The sequence below is a fragment of the Equus asinus genome, chromosome 21 (assembly GCF_041296235.1).
Source record: "Equus asinus isolate D_3611 breed Donkey chromosome 21, EquAss-T2T_v2, whole genome shotgun sequence".
In the NCBI taxonomy this organism is placed as follows: Eukaryota; Metazoa; Chordata; class Mammalia; order Perissodactyla; family Equidae; genus Equus; species Equus asinus.
Window position 1 is genome coordinate 30021773 of NC_091810.1, and position 10096 is coordinate 30031868.

Genomic DNA, 10096 nt, shown 5'->3' on the forward strand with positions numbered 1-10096 from the left:
TTTTAATCTTAATTACTGTATCAATGACATTCCACCTTTCAAAGTAAATCCTTTTCCTCATTATCTTGGTTTGCCATTATTATTGTCTGAGTTGCAACGGATATCATGACAACTCTGAAAAACCAGAGTGGGCTAAATTTAGCTTTAATTAGGCATCCTCGTAGCCCCGTGATTATTTCCTCATTTCATTCGGATTCTACTCACTGGAATGCTGAGTGAGGGTTTGGCACGGTTTTCCTGCAATTTTCACAGAATGCTCCGCCACATTTCTTGCGATCATGGTGATTGTTTTGTGCCACAAATGGTTTTTGCAGATTGAGCTTTGATCCCCTTTTATAACCCAGAGGTTATTAGGGACCGTCAAGCTATGCTCCACACTGGCAGCTGCTGGGAGCAAAACAGCAAACATATCAGGGAGTCTCAGCCTAGTATTGACCTTCCCAGACTACCCCCAGTGTGGACTGGACATTGGCCACTCCAGATTGGGTGTGCCTGTCACCTCTGAATAGAGAGATTTCCGCTGGATTCAAATGATGTGCAAAGTGGATTTTTGCAGACCTTGGCTGATCCCTCCCTCGCCTGGAGACAGTGAAGAGTCCTGGTTAAATAGCAGGCTTTGAAGCAAGAAAGCCAGGTTCCAATCTCCGCTTGACCTCTTACCAGCCGTTTGACTTTGGGGAATTTACTTCTTTGTGCTTGGGTTTCTTCATCTGTAAACTGGAGACAATGGTAGGATTGCTTCCTAGCGTCACTGTGAGTACTAATTGAGTTAACATATGTGAAGCATTTAGAACAGTGCCTCGCACAGTATACTGCATATAAATGCTTCTTGTTGATGCTGCCGCTGTTGTTATTACAGGCCTCCTGGAAGACAACATCTAAGTTTTGCTGGGAAGTAGCCGTAAAGCAGAGAGGCTGGGATTAAGGAGCAAAATTTCAGTCCCTGGGAGAGGAACTTGCAAGACCCTCCAGGATTCAATCTGCAGTGGGCATCTATTGATCTGCCTGACCGACACTCATGCTGTTTCCTGGATTTTCCTTTTTGGAACTGTATGAGTCAGGGTCTAGTTGGCACAACAGAGCCACTCCAGATCTTTCCAATCGAGTGAATGTATACTGGAAACTAGTTATGCAGTTAATGGAAGGGTTGAGAGGCCAAACAAAGGGCGACAAGGCTACCCTGTGCTTAGCATCAGCAGGAAATCTCTCCCACACTCAAGGCTGGAGAGTCGAGGAAGGAGGCAACATTGCCAAAGTCCAGGGCCATCTGGTGGCAGCTAGAACTATGAGGGGCCTGATCAGCAGAAACTGGGACTGAAGGGAGGGGCCCCAGAGGAGACACAGCATTGTCTGCGACATTGCCTGAAGCAAAGTAAGGTGGATAAATACGTTGGATAAGTACGTTGGCTTCCCTCTCTTCCTGTCCTCTAATCTTCCATCAGTGCTTCCAATTCGCAGAATCTACCTGGGAACCAGAAGGCCACGACATCAAGGATCTAGAGTTATCTGTGATGCAGAGCAGAGATCTTAGAGCAAACAGGCAAATGACTGGCCCAGAAACCATCTCTCCCCCTACCATTCAGTCCACAAGACTCTGGTGGAGCTGATCTTGACCTTTGGCTCCCAGGGTAGATGAATGACCTAGGACTGGCCAATCAGTATATTCCACTCTGCTCGCTCTAATGACCCAAGTTAGTCCGATGAGAGTGAACCCTGGAGCTTTTGGAAAAGAGAAAGCATCTTTCTCCTAGGGTTGCCAGGCTCACAGAATATAAATGTAGAATTTCTCCCAGCCACCTTGCTACCATAGACAAAAGAATGGCTTAGAAGGAAGCCAGCATAAAGGGAAGGCAGAACAATGGGAATGGGGAAAGATTACCAAGAACATTTGAATACCTGGGTCCAGCCATGACTGTGCATAGAGCTCTGAGTTATGTGGACCACAATTTGCAGCTCTCCTTTTTTTTCCTTTTTTTTTTTTTGGTGAGTCAATTTCTGTCACTTGCGACCAAATGATTCCCAACTAATATACAACAAGCCTAAGACAGAGGTGGGCTATAAGAGGTGACTACAATAAAAACTTGTGAACAGTGACTGAGAGGGAAATCTGTCTGTGGGGCCAGTCACAGGGCTGGACCCCTGTAATGAGTCAGAAACCCAGAGATCCAAAAGAAAGGCCCCGCATCAGGGCTGAACTGGAGACACAGGTGATGCCCCTGGTCCCTGCTTATCCAAAATGGATTCTAGACACTCCCTACTTCTCATGCAGGATTCAGCTATAATAAACTCCTACCAATTCCTCAGCCTTATTTTTTCTCTTCCTTATCTCCACGTGTGCTATTCCTACAATACTGAGAACTCTTTGTCACTCTCATCCCTTAATAGTCATTATCCTTATGAAGCCTTCTGATGTGTCAGATATGGTGATAATGGGCGCATATATACATATATATATTCTCTTTAATCTTTACCTGTGAGGACAATAATGCATGAGGTAAGAATTTTTACTGTTCTCATTTTTCAACTGTGGAAACTGAGGCTGAGATGGGTTAATTGACCTGCCCGGGATTTGAAGCCAGGCCATCGGATCCTAGACCCCACTGTTCTAACGATCATGATATGAGCCTTTCTCTTCCCTGAGTGTCCTTATTTATCCTTCTGGTCTCACACGGATCTACCCTTAAATTATATTCAGTCGCCCTGCTGTGCATTTCCCGAGCTCCCTGTTCTTCGCTCCTCATAGTTGTCAGTACGTGGGGCTCTAGTCACTTGTTTGTCTGTCTTGGCCCTCAGACCGGTCCCCTAAAGACGTGGCCTAGAGCTCCTTGGGCTCCACGCCGTCCTCAATGTCCAGCACATCACAGACCTTCAGGACCATTTCCATAACTAAAAGAAGAATGAACGTTGAACCACAAGTGTTGATTTGAAGGAATCCTGTCTTTGTTCAGGATTAACCTGAAAATTGGGTCAGAAGTAGCCATTCTCACATAAGGATCAAGGATTTGGGCTGTAAGGCGCCAAGGACTGCTACAGATATGGGATCAGATACAGCTTGATCTAGTCCCAGAGTCTGAGAAATAGGGGATTCCAGGCCCAATAGCTGAGAAGGAGAGAATATTAGGCAAGGGAGTCCTTGCCACACCCCGAAATCTTATCATCTATATCTGCCCTGCTTACCACACAGCCAGGATTCTCGCCTCACTTGCCTTCTCCAGCAGGCTGTGAGCTTTCAAGAGCAGCAGTTCTGTCTTTCAGGTCTATTTCCTGACCCTTAACGTGGTGCCTGGCACCCTGTGGGACCCTCCTGGATGCTGCTTGACTAGTCATTGATGGAATCCTTGTTTCCAAGGCCACTTGCTTTGCTCTCCTGGGCTGAAGTGTGATGGAGAAGGTCCGTGCTAAATCCTGACTGGCTGTTTGCTCTGTGCAGCCTTAGCGGAAGTGCCAACCGTTCAAGGGACGTGCACACTGACCTTTCACAAACTCTGCATGCTTCCTTATTATTTCTGATAATGTTGTCTGCCGGATAGCAGATATTGCTCTCCATTACTCAAAATATGAGATTATTGGCTTAAATGTGGTCCTCTAGGCATTGTAAGCAGTTTTCACATTCACTTATTTATTCATGTATTCAGCATTCAGCAAATATTTACTGAACACGTGTCAAGTACAAGAAGGCACATGGTAGGTTCGTGGCTATTGGGGGTGGGAGCAGGGGGTGGATATAATAAAACATGAATCCTGCTCTCAAAAAGCTGAGTTCAGATAGAGAAGATACTATTTCTAGGGCACCCACCACACGCCAGGTGTGTGCTAAATATTCTGCATATATTGTCTCATTTATTCTTCGCCATCATCAAAATGTAAATAATAGATGAGGCAACTGAGGATCTGGATGTTAAAGCTACTTGCTCAAGATGACACAGCTAGTAAGAAGCAGAATGGAGGGGCCGGCCCAGTGACGCAGCGGTTAAGTTCACACGTTCTGCTTCTGTGGCCCAGGGTTTGTCGGTTCGGATCCCAGGTATGGACATGGCACCGCTTGGCAAGCCATGCTGTGGTAGGTGTCCCACATATAAAATAGAGGAAGATGGGCACGGATGCTAGCTCAGGACCTGTCTTCCTCAGCAAAAAGAGGAGGATTGGCAGCAGATGTTAGTTCAGGGCTAATCTTCCTCAAAAAAAACCCCATATGAGAATGGAGATTCCTCCCCGATCTCTGAGACCTGAAGCCTGGTTCTTTCCTCTATGCTGTACTATCTCCAAAATAAGGATGAAGTAGAAGGTAGGCAGTGACCCTGGAAGTTCAGACAAAGTGCCATGGAAGGTCAGGGGGAACACTTTCATGCATGGGACTGCTGACCACTTCTGGAAAGTAGAAGCCATCCACGTGGGTCTCTCTAACACCCATCCCCTACCCTGGATGAAAACTGAAAATTCCGCAGAACCTAAGGTACTTGTGATCTCCAACATGAAACCACCGGTTATTTGGAATCAACTTTCCATTTCTATCAGATGGTTTGTGCGTGACAGACACAGCCTTAGGGGTTTTTCCATTCTGCCTTGCCTGGCACTAAGCATCTGTGTGGCTGTGTTCCATATGGAACAGGGCGCTGGGAGCAGGCAGAGGTTAACCTTTTTTGAAGTTGGAAACTGTCAGTTTCAGGATTTCAAAATGTTTGCTGTCTAGGGTGGAGATTGCCTTGGGAACAAAGTCACCCTTTGTTCTAGGAGGTCCCCTCTGCTGGGCACTGCTAGTCAAGACTTGTGAGCCAATATTCAAATCTGGGAAGTCACCCAAAGGCAGATGATGCAAGCTGTCTGTGTTCTGGTTAGTCCCGTAAAGTGAGGGTGCAACAGAAGGGCGGGAGAGAGTTTCTTTTCTCCTAAAGCTAAATTGAAAGTATCCTATGTCAGAAAAAAGTATTAGCGCTGTCTATGTGTTTCTCATGGAGATTATGAGTGTTGGCCAAGTCAGGTTTCCTTCACATCGGGTTAGAAGAAAGACTGTCCTGGGCTTGGTAGAGAGCTATGCACAGGGTGATGGCTTCACACACAGAGCGAGCAGCCCCCACTGGGAACCTGGCCTGGTTCAGCTGCAACAGTCCAGTCCTGGCCATTTGCGTCAGACCACAGTGTGTGTTGGGTGAGGTGCTAAGGTAGGACTTAGGCACCCTGGGAACTATACCACACTGGGGAAGACTTTACTCCCACTTTTAGGAAGACTCATTCCTCCATGGGTGGCTTCAGTTGATCCCTGACTTGCAAGGGTCTCCTGAGAAGCAGTTAAGATCCCTGAAGATGAGTTCAGGGCTCCAGGCTCTGGAAGTAAAGACTCTTGGAGCAGATGTGAATTATCCTCTGTGGGCTATTTCTGTAATTCCCAAGTCTTCAATGAATTCTCCTTAGAAGAGAAAAAGTAAAAGTTACAAGCATGCATATTAGCATCATCCAGGTTGATACCCTTTCATTTACTAGCTGTGAGCATGTGAGCTTACTTAAACCCTTCTAAGCCTATGATTCCTTGCTTGTAAAATGGGTAATATCCATTTTACAATATTTACAATACTTTTTTTTATCCCATTGGAGTGTTGCGCACTGGCTGAAAATGTGGAAAAGTAAATCAGAATTTTATTGCCATTTTGGTGTCTCCATAACTAATTTCCCAGAGGCAGCCTGGCTGTAAATAAAAGGAATTATCATTAGACATTAAAAGCAATATAATTATACTTTTTTAAAAATACCTTTCCCCAGAGAAGTTTCAGTTAGATGCTGATGACAGTATTTTCATTTTTTTCTTTTTCTTTTTTTAGCAACGATGTAGAAAAGCATGAGTGCCTATTAATGAGAAGATTGTGACAAAGGTGCTATAAAGAAATGGCGTGAAAATGAATCTATAATGATAACATCACTTTGGATAAACTTATTTATTATTAAGCATGTTTAAAAAGAAAAATGGGTAGTAATTTAATTCAATTTGTAACATTTTAATGGAATCATTTTCATTAAATGGTAAAGAGTGCATATTTTGAAACATGCTGTTCATATTTCTCTAGGAGGGGAAATTCCAGGTCTTCAGGAGCAAGAGAAAGCTAGGTAACATACCTTCTCAACGAGTGAGGCATCGTCCTGGAAATCCGGTCTTCCTCATCCCACCAGCTTCGATTGTTCAGCTACTCCGCACATTGTTTTAACTGGCAGTTTTCAAAGAAATCAACATGAAGAATTCTGCAAAGCAAAATTGGGCATTTGATTATAAAATCTGGTGTGAAGGCACGATGGCGTGCTACTGGGAGAATCAGAACAGCTTCCAACTTCATGAGCCTTTCATGAAGCTTAGATTCTAAACACACAGACGTCTTTCTTGACTAAGGACAATGCCACAGGTGATTTTCTGGCTGCTTTTGATTAAGTGCCTATACCTTTAATTCTTTTTAAATCACAAACAGTTTTTAAGTGATTTGGAACTTGGCTTCCAGACTCAAACTGCGAAGGTTGAAATCTTTAGCTCTGCGGCTCGCTAGCTGCCTGACCAGCTTTCTTCAGCTTCTTGAAGCCTCGGCTCCTTTTTAAGTCATTGAAAAGGGACTAAGAATCCTTATGTCAGGGCATGAAGTGAGGATTTAGTGAAATAATACATAAAGTGCCTTGCACAATCCCCAGAAATCTTTGGAATTATTTTCTTTTGCTATTATTATTGCACTTGCAAATGATAGAAACCTAACAAATTAGTTTTCAAAGATAATAATAATAGCATATGTTGGGGACTTACTGTGTGCCACTCACTGGGATAGACGCTTCATCTTAATTGCTTTATTTAATTAAAAGGACTTTTCAAAAATTACGTAAATGAAAAACCTAGGTTTGGGCTGGTTTCAGATAAAGCTGGACCCCAGTGTTCAATAAGGTCCTCAGAAATCTGTCTCTCTCAACCTTTTATCCTCTCCTCCATGTTGGTTTCAATTTCAGCCAGATTCTCTCCGGGACGGAGCCAGAGAGCTCCTAGCAGTTCCAGGCTTTCATCCATTCAGCCCCTCGAGCTCAACAGTTCTAGGAAAAGTCCCAGATGGCTTTTGATTGGATAGATTTAGATCAGTGCCCTTCCCTGACCAATAATGGTGATCAGGAGGATGATCCTTCTGATCAACCTGCTCACTGGCCCAACCTTTGTTTGGAGTGAAGATTGAGTGGAGGCATTGATGGCAGCTCAGGTTGTAACCTTTCTACTCTAGCTTCTGAAAAGCAGGGAGCACAACAGGGAGAGCAAAAGTCTAAACTCATGGACAACATCTTCAGGAGACAGAAAACCCCAAACCCAAAGGTAGCAGAAACTGGTGTGAAATCCACAATGGTGCAACAGGAAGGAAGGGGGGTTCTGAAATGTACTACAAGCTGCAAACCCACCAAATGGTCAAACACAGGAGAGGGTTGCGTCTTGAGTGAGAACCACGGTGAGCAGACTTGAGAACAAAGACTAGAACCAGGGGGCTGACGAGGGGAGAAGGCGTTGCAGGCTCCAGATTACATCTCAATAAGCAGAGTGGCCTGTCAGCAATGTCATCTCAAGATCTGTTTGGGAGCCCAGATTGTGTGCTTCAGTGCATCCCCAGGACTCCTCAGAGAAATGGCCGATTCTAGGTCTGGGGCAGGAAAGACTCAGGGTGAGCTCGAAATAGCTTGTTCTGTGACAAAGCAAGGAAGCTTTCCAATATTAATAGATTTACATCAGTATGGCAATAGAAGGTGGTCTGAAGGGGCTCCCAATGGCCAATGATGGCACAATTTGGGCATCTTTTTGATCATATAATAATCATTATTGATAAAATGTATTTAATGTACAAAATTCATGACTTCATAAAGAGACTCAAAAAAGAGAAAGTGAGAAAAGCATCACATGAGATGGCCATTAAACAACTCTTTACTTTTTAATTGGTAATTAAGGGAAAAAATTAAATATTCTGCCCTTCCAGTAGGAACCATATGCCAGGATAACCAACTAGCCCACTTGATGAAGAGAAGCTGTACTTTATCAAAGAATGCCAATTAATAAGTGCAGAAGGAAGGATAGAAGTTGAAAACATCATTTCCTAAAAACTAATGAAATCATGAATTTAGGCAACATTTATATACTAGGTGAATGTTTGATGGAGAACAAGCCACTGCATAGGGGCAAAAACCACTATACCAATTCCTTCTGATCAGGTATCAGTTATCTATTGCCAAGTAATAAACCACTCAGAAAATCTAGAAGCTAAAAACAATAATCATTTACTGTTCTTCATTACTGTCTGGGTCAGCCAGGTTGGTTCTTCTGTCTGGACAAGCTCTGTGGTCAGGTAGTGGCTCACCCGGGGCTGATGGATCTCAGATGGTCTCACTCACATGTCTGGCAGCTGACAAGGATGGGTGGATGGCTGAGGCCTCCCTCTATATGGTCCCTCAAGACGGCCCAGGATGGCTTTACTCACATCTCTGAGACCTTAGCTGGAATAGGTGGGGGCATTCTCCATGTGGTGTCTCATCCTCTAGTAGGCTAGTCCAAGCTTCTTTACATGGCAGTCTCAGGGTTTCAGCAGCAAAAGGGGCAACACCCTGTGCACAAACATTTCCAGTCCTCTGTTTACATCATGTTCACTAGTATCTGAGTGGCCAAAAAAAGTCACATAGCCAAGCCCAGACTTAAGGGGTGGAGAAACGGACTCAATCTCTAGCTAGCATGTCTAGCAGAACTTTCTGTGATGAAGGAAGTGTTTCCTCTGCACTGTCCAAATGGTAGCACTAGCCACAGGTGGCCACTGAGCACTTGAAATGTGGCCGATGCAACTAAGGAACTTAATTTTCTATTTTAATTAATTTAAGCTTAAATTTAAGTAACGATATGCGGCTGGTAGCTACCACATTAGACAGTGTGGTTCTAGATGGAGAATCACCCTATGGTACATTCTAGCCAAAAACGTGTATCATGAATCCATCAACCCTTAGATCTGATTCCAGTGTGTGGGAGAGAGGGGGCTAAAGCAGCGAGCTGCACAGCACAACAAGGAAGCCGGCAGACAAGCCGAGAAGCTGAGATGTTCCACAGGAAGACTGGCCCTATGCCTTCAGCAAGCCCATGTCGCAAAAAGCAGATCATGACAGATTGAGGAGAAATACGGGATTTAACAGTCAGATATGTTTCTTGATAGGATTCCTGGATAGGACCCAACAGTCACAAGGATTATTTTTAGCTTAATTGGGGAAATTTGAAGATGGTTTAGCTAATGAATGACATAAAAATATACTGAAGTGGAAAGGTAAAGATCATTGACTAAAAAGGCTTAAGTTTTAGAACAGTATATAGAGTATAATCTCATATTGGTAAAAAAAAAAATACATACAGCTATGTGTATATATAAACACAAATATACATACATATGTACAAAGGCACAAGCATCTGCACTAAGATGTAAGACCTGCTGATTCTGGCTAATGGGAAGCAGAGTGAAGTTTTATTTGCTTATTGGTCTGTGTTTTCTAATTTTTTATAAATGTAAATGTGCTGTTTTTATCATAATAAAAAGAAAAGATAAAGACACTACTAAGTGTCTAGGAGTTGCCAAAGATAAGCAGTCATTGTACAATGTGTGTGTGTGTGTATGTTCAGGAAATGTTTCATCATGATAACGTTGCAAACACTTCCTGCAGATAGGGAAGGACTCTGGGGCTCCCCAGCTGCTGAAAAGGCTCGGCTAATGCCGAGATCGAGTACGCGGATCACATTCTCCTGACGCCACAGACACTTCAGCTGTCAAGTCGGATTAGTCAATCAGCATATCCCATTGAGTAGCATATTCTAGAGTGTTCTAGTATAAATCATTCATGGAAGCTTTTAGTTATCTTGCTTGGTTTCCCTCGGAAATAATGGCCCCGGGGACTGAACGCTGTGTAACAGAGAAAGTGAATAAATTGGTGCAGGCCGTGCCAGGTGTCAAACACATAGGAATATATCACAGAAAAAGTGCTCCATCTATAATTAATGACAACATTTTAAAGTTTTACCAGATATTGGTAATACAGTGCTTTCTTTTAATGCGGTTTTCCCTTTAACGACGTGTAC

The 10096-nt window shown here is 43.7% G+C and overlaps 1 long non-coding RNA gene across 1 annotated transcript; it reads right to left on the bottom strand.

Moving 5' to 3' along the window:
- Window positions 1-1982: 1982 nt before the first annotated feature.
- Window positions 1983-8624, bottom strand: LOC106827939 (uncharacterized). Its single transcript, XR_006517676.2, has 4 exons — window positions 8469-8624; window positions 6106-6228; window positions 5745-5838; window positions 1983-5404 (listed from the first exon to the last, which is right to left on the bottom strand). It is a non-coding gene; the product is annotated as an uncharacterized lncRNA (long non-coding RNA).
- Window positions 8625-10096: the final 1472 nt, after the last annotated feature.